Source organism: Herpailurus yagouaroundi, unplaced genomic scaffold (genome assembly GCF_014898765.1).
Source record: "Herpailurus yagouaroundi ecotype Mexico unplaced genomic scaffold, PumYag 67700, whole genome shotgun sequence".
Taxonomy (NCBI): Eukaryota; Metazoa; Chordata; class Mammalia; order Carnivora; family Felidae; genus Herpailurus; species Herpailurus yagouaroundi.
Genome location: NW_024420499.1, coordinates 7,499,692 through 7,516,210, shown reverse-complemented (window position 1 = coordinate 7,516,210; position 16,519 = coordinate 7,499,692). Strand labels below are relative to the sequence as shown.

Below are 16,519 nucleotides of genomic sequence, written 5' to 3'. Positions count from 1 at the left end.
CCATGACCTGAGCTGAAATCAAGAGTCAGACACTTAACCAACTGAGCCACCCAGGTGCCCCTGGAAATCAATCTTGAATACTGTGCTTCTCTGTTGGAGAGCGGAATTCAAACCTTTCCTGCAGGCTCTCCACCAAGGCTGAAAGGAACAGTTGGTTGTGTAGCAACTGTTCTGCTAGATGCTGAGCAGTAGGAGTGAGGGGTAATCCTGCAAATGCTATTGGTTGAGCTGCATTCTCCATTGCTGAGACAGTATTGAAACTGGCCCTCCCAGTCTGAGGTGTACTTTCTTTCCACTGAGGAACAAGAACCCTGTGGCAGTTGCAGACTGAGCAGCAGAGGTGGTAGCAGAGCCGAAAGCGAAAGGCTGGATGCTGTCACCCAGTGTGAAGGAACACTGCTTGTTAAAGAATTAGTAAGAGTGCTGGTACCCAGCCCCAAAGCCCCTATAATCACTTGCAGGTTGTTGAAAGCAGGTGTTGCCCAGGTTTAATTTTGGTGCATTTACTCCAAACAGAAAAAGGAAAAAAAATCACATAATAATTCTCTGGCACATTAAATGGTAGCTAGATAACATAGCTCCTGTCAAATTAGGTTTTAAGTATGAACAGTTTACGATATTTTGTTCTATACGTTTTCATCTCACTACAGAAGGAAAGATAACCAAATATTACAAGTTATTACATAACTAACAGAATTGAGGAGAATTCTAGAGAGAATACCCCAGCTTTCATTGGACCACCACATGCTACTGAAAGAAATGGCTGGATCCATCTGGATTGACAGAAAAGGCACTAAAAGAATGCTCTCTTTAAAATTTTGAAATGCAGGAGGAAAGAATGTATACTCAAGGTCATTACAATGATCAATAGATAAAGATCGAGAGAGAGAGAGAGAGAGAGAGAGAGAGAGAGAGAGTTAATAAGCAAGTAGCCTAATTACAAGATGATGTATGTCCAAAACTCAGTGGCTACCCCTCCTATGGCTCACATAAAATGAAGAGAAATCACAGATCAGAATTCAACGTGCCTTGTACCTTAAAATCTCAGATGGCTTCAATTTATAAGACTATCTTGGGAATGAATGGCAGAATTCCAAATAGTTGACTTAGAAATCCCATACCATTTGTTTAGCCTTTCCATACTCTAAATGGAAAGTTTGTCTAATTGCCTGTGTAGCCACTAAAAGAATCAAACAGTACTGCTCTTACCCTACAGAAAACTCAGTTCCTTCTGGAGCAGAAGTTGATATAAATGGTATACCAAAGCTGAATCCTTTAGTCTGTGGAGCTGGAGCTGCGTTGCTGAATGAGAACAGGCCAGTAGAAGATGTCCTTATTTATAACTGGTTGGGATGGAGTCCCAAACTTAAACCCTCTTGGACCAGGTGTAGAGAAAGTAAACCCTGTAGCTGAAGTAGTGGCTATTATCTGCAGAGCCCAAGGTGAACATACCTATACAGGTACCGGTTCCTCCAGAATTAAATAAACCCACTTCTGACTCCAAACCCTATATGGGGGTAAGAGAGGAATGGAAGAAAACCAACTTCAGAGATCTCAATGAGACCTTCAAGTCAAGATGGTGGATAGAAGCCACACTGGAATCACTCTCACATACTCCAAACTCCTAGAAATATCAGTTAAAAGGTACTTCATAAAAACACTTTCAAAAGTACAAAGCAGACTTTTTGAAGAAAGAAGGCAATTATTCAGGTGCCAGAGAGAGAAGGAATTCTTTTCTATAAGCAGAAGCTGAAGCTGCTTCATTAGCCCAAGGGGGAGACCTGAATGATATATGTGCCTTCACAGTTGTAAATATGCTGGATTATGGGTATGATCTGGGGCCACCAGGGTTAAGGCTCCCCAATCAAGAGGCCTAATGAAGCTTCAATCTGGGAAAGAGATTTAAGGAAATGGAAAAGGTGATGGGAACATGCAGAAACCCCAAGCAGGTAAAGAAGATATCCATAGATGGCTTAAATTCAATTTGCCTTTATGGAGTAGAAACCTTAAGCTAAATGCTAACATAAAAACTGATTAGGAGTTCATGAAACCTTCAGGATCCAAGTAGGTTGCTTATGTCCTCAGGAAAGAGGTGTCCCCACTTCCTAGGTCACATAGGGTCAGAAAAAGCCCCCAGAAAATTAACTCCTAGACAAGAATTATAAAACATCCAAGAAAGCAGTCTACAGACCTGAAAAAATGACAGAATTGTCATTCAAGGAATTAGAGATAATAAAGAAATATGAATGCCACATTAAAATATGTTTAATATGTTTAAAGAGCTCAAGAAACAAATAATATCCATAAAACAAACAAGTAAATGTGAAAAAGAACCAAGGAGAATCTAAGAAATGGTTATCACTGTTAGAAATTAAAAGGCTCCTCAAAGTATGGAAAGAGTCCAAATGTCCATCAATGGATGAATAGATAAAGAAGACGTAGTATATACATATATATTACTCAGCAATCAAAAAGAATGAAATCTTGCCATTTGCAACTACATGGATGGAACTAGAGGGTATTATGCTAAGCAAAATTAGTCAGAGAAAGACAAATATCATATGACTTCATTCATATGAGGGCTTTAAGATACAAAACAGATGAACATAGGGAAGGGAAGCAAAAATAATATAAAAACAGGGAGGGGGACAAAAACATATGAGACTCTTAACTATGGAGAACAGAGGGTTACTGGAGGGGTTTGGGAGGGGGGATGGGCTAAATGGTAAGGGGCATTAAGGAATCTACTCCTGAAATCATTATTGCACTATATGTTAACTAACTTGGATGTAAATTAAAAAAATAAATTAAATAAAAATTAAAAAAAATAATAAAAGAAATTTAAAAAGAAATTAAAAGGCTCCAGAGATAAGACTAGACCCAATTGACAAGAAAAAAAAATCAATGAACTGGAAGAGAGAACAGAAGATATCTGCCAGAATACAGGGAGGATAAAGTGATGGGGAAGAAGAGAGAAATTAGGAGATAAGAAAACAAAAGAAAAGCTTCAATATATATCCAGAAGGAATATCAGAATAAGAAAATAAAACAACAGAGACAATACTCAAATTTAATAAAGGAGTTTGCTAGAAATGAAGAACAATGAGTCCTCAGATTAAAAATTGCATACAGAGGGAAAAAAATCTGAACATTGCCAGAGAGAAAAAAAAAGATTTATCTTGGAAGGAGTAACAACCAAGGTGACAGAAAGCTCCTCATTAGCAACAATAAACGCTAGAAGATGATAGAATATCTTTAAAGTGTTAAGGGAAAAATCATTGTGTATTATAATTCTACCCAAGTCAAGATTTATAAAATGGGATGTGTCTAAAGATCAGTTTTTAAACAATAGCTCTGAAATGCAATTCTATGAAATCAGTTTCAAGAAATATTTCATCAAAGTTAAGAACCCCATTACTTTATGCACCAGTAAGAAAAAAAAAGGCCAACCTGTCACAATTCCTTATCACTTAAAGTTTTTTATACTTTTTGAAAGAGCTCTTTTCAATGTAGACAGATTTTAATCAAACACGCATATCTTAAGAAAAAACTATTCAGAATCCAATTTTCAACTCAAATTTTTTGATGTCTTCTGTGCCACCAGGAACACTGTTGATGCAGTATCAAAACCATGGTGATAGCAATGAGTTTTTTGGCCAACATTTATGATATTATCATATACCTTCACATGATAAATATATAATATATGACCATATATTATATGATATACAATAATATGCAACTATAATATAGTTTATAGTAACATAACACTTTAAACCTCAGGAGAGTGGTACCCTTGGGAATGTAAGAGTAAATACAGCAAAAGAACTCATTAAGAGAACTAAAAGCCATTTAGCTATATGCTTTCAAGTCAGCTTTGCAAATGTGTAGACTAGTGTCCTTTTGTCTCTCATTTCAGCATAATTAATAACTAGAGTCAGTTAACCATCTCCACCATTCTCTCCCCACAACCACTGGTTTCTAGGAGTTAAAAGAGATGCCCCGTTGTCTCAAGGTTTGCACCCAAGCCACCCGTTATGCAAGTTTTGATCCTAGATATTCTGAAATTACAGTGCATACAGGAACAACTATGATATCACAACTGCCACATGGCCAAAGGGGATTATAAAACACCATCATCTGTTAAGTAAGACTCATTTCAATTTCAGAGATGTTAAACTATGAAAAATTGAACTTCTTAAAATTGACGAAATATGGTTATCTTGAGTAGTATTAGTGTCATAGATATCTTGAGTAGTATTAGTGTCGTAGATATAAGTGAACATCTACCCACAGGTAATTCTGGAGGACAGTATTTGTCTGAATGTGTTGGTTATGACATGCTTATTTTTTGTAATGTTTATTTATTTGTTTTGAAAAAGAGAGCATGCATGTGAGAGCAGGGGAAGGGCAGAGAGAAAGACAGAATCCCAAGCAGGCTCCATGCTCAGCAGAGTCAGACACGGGGCTCAATCTCACAAACCATGAGATCATGACCTGAACTGAAATAGACACTCAACCAACTGAGCCACCCAGGTGCCCCTGACATGCTTATTCTTAAGTCATATATACATCTTAAAACTTTTTAAATGTAAGCCCCAAATGGTAATTTCAAGTGTAATTCAGTCCAAGAAGGCACAGAAAGAAAGGCTTATTAGAGTTTTTGCTGTACTCTTACATTCCCAAGGGTACCACTCTCCTGGGGTTTTAAGTGCTATGTTATTATAAACTATATTATAAAAATATATTACTGTTACACGATATATAGTTATATGTATTATATATTTATGATATGTAATTATATGATAATAAATATGTATGATATGTAATTATATGATAATATTATAAATGTTGACAGAAAATTTCATTGTTTTCAAACCATGGTTTTGAGACTGTAATAGAAATGAACACTTTCAGATTTAGGTATTGTCATCAATGTCACACTGCAGGCCAAAGGAGTCTTTTGTGGTAGTTATCAAAAGGTGGAATGTTTTTTCCTATCCTCTTGTATTTGTGAGCTTTCTACTCTTTTGGAAGTAATTTAAGAATTTCCCTGTTAAATGTAGCATGTACCTTTGAATTTTTCCTAACTCAGAAATTTGAGAAACAAAACAAAGCAAAAATCACATTTAGACTAAAAATGCATTTTTTGTCACTAAGAATTTGGCATTAAAGATTCTCTCCCCTCCATCTCATTTATATATTAAATCTTTCATATTCTTACACTTTTTCATTTTTCAATCTATTTTCCTTAACCATTTTCTGACAAAGGTGTTTAAAAAGTCTCCCCTATTGTTAGGGATTGTCAATTTCTCTTCATAATCCCATTGCTTTTTGTTTTACATATTTCAAGACTACATTGTTATGGGCATAGGTTCATGGTTGATAGTCTCTTGGAGCCTTTTCTTCTTTTCATCAGTGTGAAATGTCTATTACTAAATTGCCTTAAAAAATATTTTGTCTGCCATTAATGTTGCCTCACAATTTTTCTTTTGTTGGTATTTGCCTGGTGTGTATCTTGTTCCATACCTTTGTTTTCAACCTTTCTGAGACCTTTTAAGTATGGGTTTTATACATAGCAAAGCTGAAAATTTTTAAATCCAATCTAAAAGTCTCTTACTGAGTGAGCTTAATTTATTTGTATTTATTGTTAACTACTCACCTAGACTTATTTCTTCCATCTTATTTTGTTTTTTTTTTTTATTTGCTACGGTATATATATCTTTTATCTCTGTCCACATATTTAGGTTGATGGAATTTTCTTTATTCTTTTTATTTTTCCCATGCTTGGAAGTTGCATATTCTATTAATTTGTATGGGCTTCTTTTTTTAAATGTTTTTATTTATTTTTGAGACAGAAAGACAGAGTGTGAGCTGGGGGGGGGGGGCAGGGAGCAGAGAGAGAGGGAGACACAGAATCTGAAGAAGGCTCCAGGCTCGGAGCTGTCAGCACAGAGCCCGACGTGAGGCTCGAACCCGTGAACATCATGACCTGAGCCAAATTCAGATGCTTAACTGACTGAACCACCCAGGTGCCCCTGTATGGATTTCTTTTCTTGAATTCTTTCTTTTAACATACAGACTTAAATTCATGTTTCTTCTAAAACAGTCTGAAAGTAATCAGTGTTCCCAATCCTTTTTAACAAACAGGATCTTAGCTAGCACACTTCAGCTTCCCTATGTATATATCATTGCTTTATTAAAAAACGGAAAACAAGTCCGTACTCCCTATACGTGGCTTTAAGTGGGGATATCTGTCTCTGTCATTGATGAGTTCCTCAAGCCAAACTCTATTTCTCTTCATCCACACTGCCTGTTTATAGGAGCTGAAAGTTGACAAAACTACAGTTTATGTTGAGCCCAGCTTTTTTTTTTTTTTTTTAAATCCTGGATGTCTTAATGCAAGCACAATGTTCAAAGAAAGAAATACTGGATGGTAAAAGATTTCTGCAAAAAAAACCCCATTAGGCCCAAAGAAATCATCAGAGCTCACTGAAAAGGTTCTTAGAAATGGGAAGACACTCCCTGCCTGGCAGTCCGATCTAAATGGGGCTTACTGATTTCCGCAACAACTGGATAGAAAGAAAACTATGCAGTGAGTGTTAGTTACTTAAATGCACTGGAACCTCAGTTTCCTTACCTCTACAATTCAGACAGTTCCACTAAATGAGTAACCATTTTTTTTATTTTAAAAAATGTTTTATTTATTTGTTTTTATGAGAGAGAGAGAGAGAGAGAGAGAGAGAGAGAGAGAGAGAGAGCAAGCAGGGGTGGGGCAGAGAGAGAGAGACATAGGCACAGAGAGAGAATCTCAAGCAGGCTCCGCACTGTCAGCACGGAGCCTGATGCAGGGCTGTAACCCACAAACCTCATGATCCCAGCATAAATCAAGATTTGGACGCTTAACCGACTGAGCCCCCCAGGTGCCCCACCAAAATATTTTTTAACCAATAAGTTTACAAACGGCCCTCCAAATATATTACCTTGTCTGATTTAATTTAATGTAAAGTGCTATATAAAAGCTTTCCAATATATAATGCTGGGGTTCTCCTCACTGTCAGTGAGGGATCAGCAAATCAGAGATATCAGCACTCTTGGAGTTGGCCCTGAGACTAAACATAAACTGCATTTCAAATTAGAATTCAAAAATAATTACTACACATCTATCTAATTTATCAGCATGAAAATTATCTTCTCTGTGTACTACCTATCATTATTTATTGATCCTAGGAGTGTTCTGGGTAATAGGAAAACCGAATGGAGATCAACAAATTATGGTAGGTCATTTCAGGACACATCTTTACCACTTAAGTTCTTGAGTCTCTTATGTAATATAAAGAGGCAAAGATAAAAGATAGCATAAAAGAATCTGAAACTCCATATCTTCTCATTAACTACAACAAATCATAAAGAAACTTGATCTCCGTTGTATAGTTGAGGAAACCGAGGCTCTGAAAATACTAAATCACTTTCCCAAGGCCAAGCAACTAGTAAGTGAAAGAAATGGACACAATACTTCATTTTAATATTAGCGTAAGGAACACAATATTAGAAAGAGAAGTCTGTATCTCAAATGGCAGAAACAAAATAAGTTCGAGTACCTATAATAAACCATTTCAGCATAAATGTTTAGAGGCATCTTATAAAGTATAAATGATTTGGGGGGATCACTCATGCTATTACTCCCTGATACTACTTTGAGAAATGATTGTCAAGTGGTAACGAGCACAGAAGCTCAGCCATGTAATTTGTTAAAAATGTTTCCTTTCTTCTTTGAAGCAAATAGACTATTCTCTCTTGCAGGCAACACTCCCCCTAAACTGCTTAGTTACCTGACAACCATCAAGCTCCACTAATTTACTTCACCGTCTCAAGAACATCATGACTACTAAACAATGGGGCGCCTGGGTGGCTCAGTCGGTTAAGCGTCCGACTTCAGCTCAGGTCACAATCTCGCGGTCCGTGAGTTCGAGCCCCGCATCGGGCTCTGGGCTGATGGCTCAGAGCCTGGAGCCTGCTTCCGATTCTGTCTCCCTCTCTCTCTGCCCCTCCCCCGTTCATGCTCTGTCTCTCTCTGTCTCAAAAATAAATAAACGTTAAAAAAAAAAAATTAAGAACATCATGACTAAATGATATGGCATGATTAGTCATGTTATAAAACCATCTTCATAAATAGCAACTTTTGATAATATATATGATTCTTTAATATATCATTAATTATCAGGATGCCTGGGTGGATCAGTTGGTTAAGCATCCAACTTCGGTTCAGGTCATGACCCCATGGTCTGTGAGTTTGAGCTCGGCCTCAGCCTCTGTGCTGACAGCTCAGAGCCTGGAGCCTGCTTGGGATTCTGTGTCTCTCTCTGCCCCTCCCCCACTCATGCTCTCTCCCTCTCTCTCTCTCTAAAATAACCATTATATATATATTATTAATATCATAATGTTATATATATATATATATCATTAATTATCAAACTAAGGAGAGAGGCAGAAAAGCAAAGGAAAAGTACAAATTCACTGAAGAAACCCCTTGTTCCACCAAGAGAGCCTTCCAGAAAGCAGAAAAATGTAAGCTTCAAAAGTAGGATCCTTATTTGCCACTGATAATTATGGATGCCAACTCTAGAGGTAGAAACTGGGTTATTAATGCTTTATTTGAAGTGTTTGAGTCCCAGAAGAGAAATGGATAGGGAGAGGTGAAATTAGTCCAGCCATTTTTAAGGGAAATAGGAAGGGATCAAACTTGTAATGATGATCATTTTATTTTATGCCACAATAAATACAGAGCTACTGGAAATGGTACATTAGCTGGGAGTTCATATTAAACATCTTAAGCAGTATAATTTACCGATTATCTTTCACATTAACTTCTTTTCTCCTCCTTCATCCAATAACATATCAAAGCTATGATGTCAGAATCGTATTTTGAGAGCTTTTAGAAAGTTTTTTTAATCCCCAAATTAAGACCAATTTTCCAAATATTAAAAGTGTGACATTGTGGAGGCATGCAATTTGCCAGCAAACAGGTTTCATTGTCAGTAAATGCCTAGAGCAGTTACAAAATTGGAAAAGGGAAAACCAAGGGTGGGACCAAAGGGGAGGGTGGGCCAAAGGACTCAGAGAGGAAGAAACATGGAAGCCCTTAGAAGGACCCAAGAGTGAGCAGGGTGTGTGTGTGTGCAGTAGGGGGCCTCATGAGAGGGCAGATGGGGAGGGCAGAGACCCAAAGGGAAGACCTGGCTAATCGGAAACTGGGCAGAGGGACCAAGAAGGCCAGAGTGGGGTTGGGGGATTGGGAAATGGGGGAAGATCAGGGTTATGGGGAGGGGGGAAGAGAAAGAGAAGAGAGTACTTGAGAGAAGTAGTCAAAGAAAGAAAGGAGGAATGGCATTCAAATACAAACAAAAAAGCCTCAAAGGCATACCCACTTTTAGAAGAACCCTCCCCAAAACATTGTAGAAGTATAGCAAAAAACAAACAAATAACCCCCCAGAAAATTCTGAAGCACAGTAAACCTTAAACATCCAACTCTTGATTTCCACTCAGGTCATGATCTCATGGTTCCAGAGATGGTGCCCAGCATCGTGGCTCTGCACTGCAGGTGCAGAGCCTGCTCAGGATTCTCTCTCCCTCTCTCTACTCCTCCCCCGCTAGCATGCACTCTCTCTCTCTCTCAAAAATAAACATGAAAAAAATTTTTGAAAATTAAAAAAACATCTTACACAAGCATGCAAGTAACAGTAGTCATTCAAAAATCTCAAAAACCATCGTTTTGCAAAGAAAAATAGATTTGGCTAATATAGTTTAAGTTTACTTTAAAAAATAAATCTCTGGGCGCCTGGGTGGCGCAGTCGGTTAAGCGTCCGACTTCAGCCAGGTCACGATCTCGCGGTCCGTGAGTTCGAGCCCGGCGTCAGGCTATGGGCTGATGGCTCAGAGCCTGGAGCCTGTTTCCGATTCTGTGTCTCCCTCTCTCTCTGCCCCTCCCCCGTTCATGCTCTGTCTCTCTCTGTCCCAAAAATGAATAAACGTTGGAAAAAAAAAAATTTTTTTTTAAAAAATAAATCTCACTTTTCTCAGTGCTTCACTCCACAAAAAAGGCAATCAAGTACATGCCTTTGAAAAATAAGCACAATTCTTATGTTTGTCATTTTTGACTGTGGTAAAATATGCATAATGTAAAATTTACCATTTTAACCATTTTAAGTATACAATTTGGTGGCATTAAGTATGTTCACAGTGTTGTTCAACAGTCACCACTATCCATTTACAAAACTCTTTCAGTGCCAAACTCTGTACTGGTACTGAACAATAACGCCCTGTTCCCCACTCCCCCGGCCCCTGGTAACCTCTATTTTACTTTCTGTCTCTATGAATTTGCCAATTCTGGGAACTTCATATTACTTGAACCATACAGTATTTACATGATTAATATGAATATTTGTATACTTGAAACAACCTAAATGTCAGCAACAATAGGGAAATGGAGATTTTTTAAAGTGGCACAGTTATAGGACAGAATACAGCAATAAAAGATAGCTAACTTTATCTATATTTAGCAATTTGGAAAAATCTCAAAAACAATGGTGACCCAAAAATGTTGCGGAAGAGTTAAGTACAGCACACCACTTCTGTAAATGTTAAAGGACATACAAAATCATATTACAAATCATTTACGGCCATCCACATGTGAATGCATTTAAAAATATAGATTGGGAGGGGCACCTGGGTGCCTCAGTCAGTTAAGCGTCCAACTTCAGCTCGGGTCATGATGTCGAGGTCCATGAGTTCGAGCCCTGTGTCGGCTCTGTGCTAACAACAGCTAAGAGGGTGAAGCCTGCTTCAGATTCTGTGTCTCCCTCTCTCTCTGCCCCTCCCCCACTCATGCTCTGTCTCTCAAAAATGAATAAATGTTCAAAAATAAAAATAAAAAATAAATTAAAAATATAGATTGGGAAAATATACAACAACTTCAGAAGAACAATTATCTCTGGGATGGGAAGGAAAGGAGACTGAGAAGGGGTACAAAGAATTAGTTATAATGTTTTAGTTCTTTAAAAAACAATACCTAAAGAAAATATGGCAAAATGTTAACAACTGTCAAATCTTTCGTAGGTATGTGGATGATGGTATAGAATAGTCTCTGTGCTTTTTGTTCGAAATATTTTATCATTTTAAAAAGAGGGACTAGTTAATGTTTTAGAATGACAGAAAATAAGACAATATGTGTGCTTTGAAAAGGGAGATGTGCTAATAAAGGCCAATTATAGCTTTTATTCTCCCAGTCAACTTACTTGGACCTTTTATAAAAAAGTTTTTAATTACAAATGAATACGCACTCATATAATCTTTGGAAAAGATATTCATAAAGAAAGCTAATCAGCATGAGTGTTATTATGGCACTTGAATCTGCTAGGATTCATGTATCTTTTAAAGTAAATCATTTTGAAAATGTCTATACTCATTACTTAAAAAATACATCCCATCTAATTCATATGTACAATAGATATTATGGTTGATCAGTGCTTCTCTAGCGACAAAAACCTACATGGGTAAATTCATACATCTAAAGTGGGGAGTGGCAAACACTAGCATCTCAGGTCCAGATCCCTGGTCTTCCTGTTAAGATTCCCCTTGAGTTTCATGTAAGGTACAAGTTATATAAATGATTTCAATAACCCAAATTTTACAGTGTTACTGATAGCATGAAATTACTGGAAATAATTTTCTGTTGTTGGGTTAGGCTGAATAAATTATAGCCATCTCACTCTATGGACCATTAGAATGCTATTACTAATAAAAATTTGAAAACTATCAACCACATAGAACAGATTCCCAGAATAATATTAAATAAAAGGAACAAAACTTATACAAGCAAGGATTAAAATTATTTAAAAATATGGGTACATATGAATAAAATAGGAGGGGAACAGAAATAGCAGTTATATTTTTGGTAGTAGATTTGAGGGAGATTTTTCACCTTTAATTTCTTTTAATGCTGGCTGAATAAATTACTTAACTAGTTAGTGTTTTAAAACAGTTGTTCTATATATTACAAGAGAAATATGCTAAACTAAATCCCTTTTTCATAGCGATAACCCACAAAATCTTTTAGGTGTATTTTTTATTTTTTTAGATCTCTCAAGTTTCCTTTCATTAAAACCAAGCCAGCAGTCAAAAGCCAGAAATTCTGTTGCCTCTGCAAGTCAGAGAAGCTCTCTTCCTGTTTCAACTTCTGCCTCTAGATCTGACCTGCTATCAAGAATATTAGACTTCATCAAGTGACTTTATCTCTGAGACCCACTTACTTACAATGTGATCCTGGGATAATCACTGAAATGCTCTAATGTTTGTGTTCTTCTATCCCTAAATTTCTGTATTTACAAAATTCTCCAGGGAAGCCAAGTACTCACGGATTCATCTCAGATCTAGGGCTCATCCCCTACTTTCCTACCTCCTCAACCCTGGGGAAAACAGTGCTTAACATTGGATTCCACCTTGCCAGGGGCAGGCCAAACCTTGAAGAGGCAATTAAATCCCCAAAGATAAATAGCCTTTGCTCCTCAAGAAGTAAACTATGGTTTACTGAATCCTTGTGCATCTGGCACTAAACCAGGCACTTCAAAAATGTTACTCGAACCACCTTTCCCTACCAGAGACACACATAACCAGATGCTGGAGCCAGGGAAATCAGCATTTGCGATTTAGGGGCCAAGGACAGGTGGCCCTAAGATGGGCCACTTTGGTATGTAGATTATGCTGATCTGAAAACAAAAGCCCAAAGACTCAGGAAAAAACTGACTCCCCACCCCTCCTCCCGGCCCTCAGCAACAGCTGACTGAAAGATTTTAGATGAAGGACCTGCTCCACGAAGAGAGCTATCACGACAGATAACTACATTATAACATGAACTAGGTATAGTAGACAGGAAGGAACCAAGCAAAGCCTGTTTGATTAAAGTCCTAAGTCCTACAGTTGCTGAATGGCCCAGCAAACATCTGTTTACCAAACATTTACTCTTTTTCATCTTCCTGTGAGTTGTGTTCCTTCCCTTTGAAGTCCCAGACCCTTATCCCCCTTTTCTCCTTAGTTCAGGATGACATATAGACTTCATTTTGCCTGTCTGGAATTTCATGTCTGTAGATTCCCCTTATGTATGAAATTAAATTTGATTTTCTCCTGTTAATGGGTCTTATGTCAATTTAATTCTTAGTCCAGCCAGAATTCTGAGGGACAGAGAAAAATTTTCTTCTGCCCCAACAGTGACAAACATCCTGTGTGATTCCTAAACACACACAAGTTTGAAAACCAAAGATCGAAGTTTTTCAAATTGAGTGAGGATTCATTACTGGCTTGTACTCCACATTTAAAAAAAGTACATAATGGAGACTATCAGAGTAAACTGCATGTAGTAAGTATTGTTTTTGTGAAATGGTTGTCAATTATATATTGGATATGTATATACTGGGCCACAATATAAATTTTATTTCTGTGAGTCACAGCAAAAAGGTCTGAAAAGTACTAGCTAGGCATTACCGACTTAGAATAATGCACAATGAAGAAAATAGAAAAAAAGCAATCAAGAGACAGCATAGCATATAGCTACACTCCACAAGTTATCTATCTAGAGAAATAACAAAATTTAAGACATTTGTAGTCCTAAGGGATATTGTGGTATAATTAATTTGGCCAAAAAGCCAGTAACTTTACTTTTAGCCAATAACTTAAATATACTCCCATTTTGTTTGTTTGTTTACTGTGGTAATATAACAAGAAGAATGGACAAATTACTCAAGTTTCACTTCACCAGATAGGGAGGAAGCTAGAAAAATATGATAGCCAAAGAAGGAAAGAGATTTAGTTAATTCATTAATCGAATTCCAATCCCTGGATAACCAAAAGTAACAACCATCCATGAAAGCCATCCTATCTTTCCTTGCTTACAACACTCAAATAATGTATTAGGGGCCCCACTACCAAACACAACTAACCAGTTGCGAACATTCCAAATGTATATTAAGCCACCTCCCTTTTGCTTAAAACCAAACCACGGAATCCACGGGAAACTAGGGTCACAACTGCACGTCTACGTGAAGTGAAGACACGCAGATTGCCAAGCAGTGGCAAGCGGGCGGCGTGCCTGCGTTTCTCCACTCCAAGGCGGGAAAAAGCAGGGGACCAGGTCCACTGTGTCACTGGGAGCGGGAGCAAGGTGTAGCAGGGATGCTCACCGCAGGGGTTCAGGCCCAGAAGTCATGCCCACAGCAAAGGAAAAGAAACGCGATCCCACCTTACACACAAAACACACCACCCCCAGCGCACACACACGTTCTGAGCCAAGGAAAAGAACCGTGATCCCACCCCCACCCCACAACACACACGCAGTCGATGAAAAGCGCGCTCCCACCCTACACGCCCCCTCCCCACACACCACACAAGCCGAGCTAAGGAAAAGAAGCGCGGTACCACCTTACCTGCGCTCGCTCGAGTACACACACACACACACACACACACACACACACACACACATGCTGAGCCTGAACGAACCACAACCTGTCTCTATCGCGCGGCGGGGAGGGGGAGTGGGGAGCGCGTGGAGAGCTGCGGCAAAACCTTCTCAACCCCCCGGGGCCACCGAGCCTATGCATCCATTCCCGCTGCCCAGGAGCCGCGGGAGGAGTCGTCCGGTTTGGAATTCACGTGCGGGAAAAGTGTAATGATGAGCGAGCCCGCCGATGCCTGGGACAAACGAAAACCTTGCAAATTACCTTGGTGGCTGCCGCCGCCGCTCGCCGTCGGGGCTCCCAAAGTAAATGGGAAGGGCCTCCGAAACTGTCTAGCGGCCGGAGAGGCGGAACTGGGCCTACTCGGACCAGGGGAAAAAACCAGCGTCTACCACGGACCGGTTGCAGCTGGAGTGACGCTAACCGAGACAGAAGCTTAACTGGGGTCCACCTAGTTAACTGGAAAGGGCGGCCATTGACCCCGACTGGCACGAGCCCGGATTGGTTGATTCTGGTGTTGTTTCAAAGGAAACTCTTCTCTGATTGGCCAGGAAAGTCAAGCGGGAACCCAGAGGTGGTGGGTGGAGGGGGCAACAAAATTGTTACCTAGGCAACACAGAGACGCAGAGCTTTCCGCAGTCTATTTTCGGAGCCCCGCCAGCTACCCGAAAACTGACCCAGGTGAGGAAACCCGAACCTTAAGAAGGGAAAAGAAAGGGTCCTCAAATGCCCTGGCTATCAGAGAAACTGGGGAGAACTCTGGAGTACTTACCACCCTGAGAGATACCCAGAAAAGCCACAAATTGCAAATAGAACAGACCTTTTCCCTAAATTCCCCTGCCCTAGACACTGGAAGCAGGAGGCGGCTTTAAACAACTCGGTCTGGGGCACCTGGGTGGCTCAGTCGGTTAAGCGTCCGACTTCGGTTCAGGTCATGATCTCACGATTTGTGAGTTCTAGCCCCGCATTGGGCTCTGTGCTGACAGCCCAGAGCCTGGAGCCTGCTTCAGATTCTGTGCCTCTCTCTCTCTCTCTCTCTCTCTCTCTCTGCCCCTCCCCCACTCACACTGTCTCTCTCTCCTTCAAAAATAAATACACGTTAAACAACTCGGTCTATCAGGATGTGAGTGAGAGATAGGGCCAGTTTACCATACAGGGAATGGATGCTGTTCAACTGTCTGAAAGCCAAAATGAGCAAGTGAAGGCTTCCCAGTGCCTCTGTCAACTCACCACACTTATGGTTGTAACACTAATTTGAGAGTGAAAACTGTGTCCTTATAGGTAGATCTGGGTGCTCCAAGTTGGAGCGGCCACTGTTCCTTCTGTTTTACATGTACAGACATGGTTTATCCAGAGTGCATTGGTTAGGATATATATTTTTAGGGGGTATAACGCTGTTCAAACGGGGAAAAAGAAGTGGCCCGTGAGCTTGCTACGTAGACAATGGCCTGAGGGTTCCAACGGTCTTGGTCAGATCCGTTGAGGACTGAACAGCGGGCCATACTTAAGTGGGCTAGAGCGTGGTGTGTAAAGACTACCTGTACTTGGCAAGCCTGCTACTCACCAAGGACTGATTGGGAGAGTATTATATATCGTTGGACTATACCTGTCAAAAAGTAAGAAACCGTGTCAAAAAATAAAATCTGATTAAGGGGAGAGAACAGAATTTGACCAGAGGGGTAGGGGTCACTTCTCCTAAGACCTTCCTGTTGTGACAAAGATTCAGAACAGAGACTAATTCCCAAAGAAATTAAGAAAAGGGCCTGTTGACTTAGGGAGAAACTGTCAAAATAGTGAAGGAAAATTTGCTGTCTCCTTTTTAGATAAAGGTGGAGTATGAGAATGAGAGAAAAAAATTACTGACAAGTGTATTAAGTTTGTCTAAAATAATAATAGAGGAAGTATTGAATCAAAAGAGTCTTATTTATTTTATGAAATATTCCAGGTACTTTCAAAAGTCATCTTCTACTAAATGTATTTTAAGTTTGTAAAAAAAACTCTGTTAAGTCCTCATA

General features: G+C 39.3%; 2 protein-coding genes across 5 annotated transcripts in view; one reads left to right on the top strand and one right to left on the bottom strand.

The window, feature by feature from the left end:
- Positions 1–14,943, bottom strand: part of NUP62CL (nucleoporin 62 C-terminal like) — an 88,946-nt gene extending 74,003 nt beyond the window's left edge. Inside the window, exon 1 of one of the 3 annotated variants that reach the window (XM_040468388.1) lies at positions 14,769–14,943. The gene's annotated coding sequence lies outside the window, so the exon portion shown is untranslated. The remainder of the gene's footprint in view (positions 1–14,768) is intronic. The other 2 variants (XM_040468387.1, XM_040468389.1) reach the window with 2 other exon arrangements.
- Positions 14,944–15,098: 155 nt separating this feature from the next.
- Positions 15,099–16,519, top strand: part of DNAAF6 (dynein axonemal assembly factor 6) — a 36,471-nt gene continuing 35,050 nt past the window's right edge. Inside the window, exon 1 of one of the 2 annotated variants that reach the window (XM_040468439.1) lies at positions 15,099–15,185. The gene's annotated coding sequence lies outside the window, so the exon portion shown is untranslated. Of the gene's footprint in view, positions 15,186–15,993; positions 16,121–16,519 lie in introns of those variants that run through there. The other variant, XM_040468440.1, reaches the window with a different exon arrangement.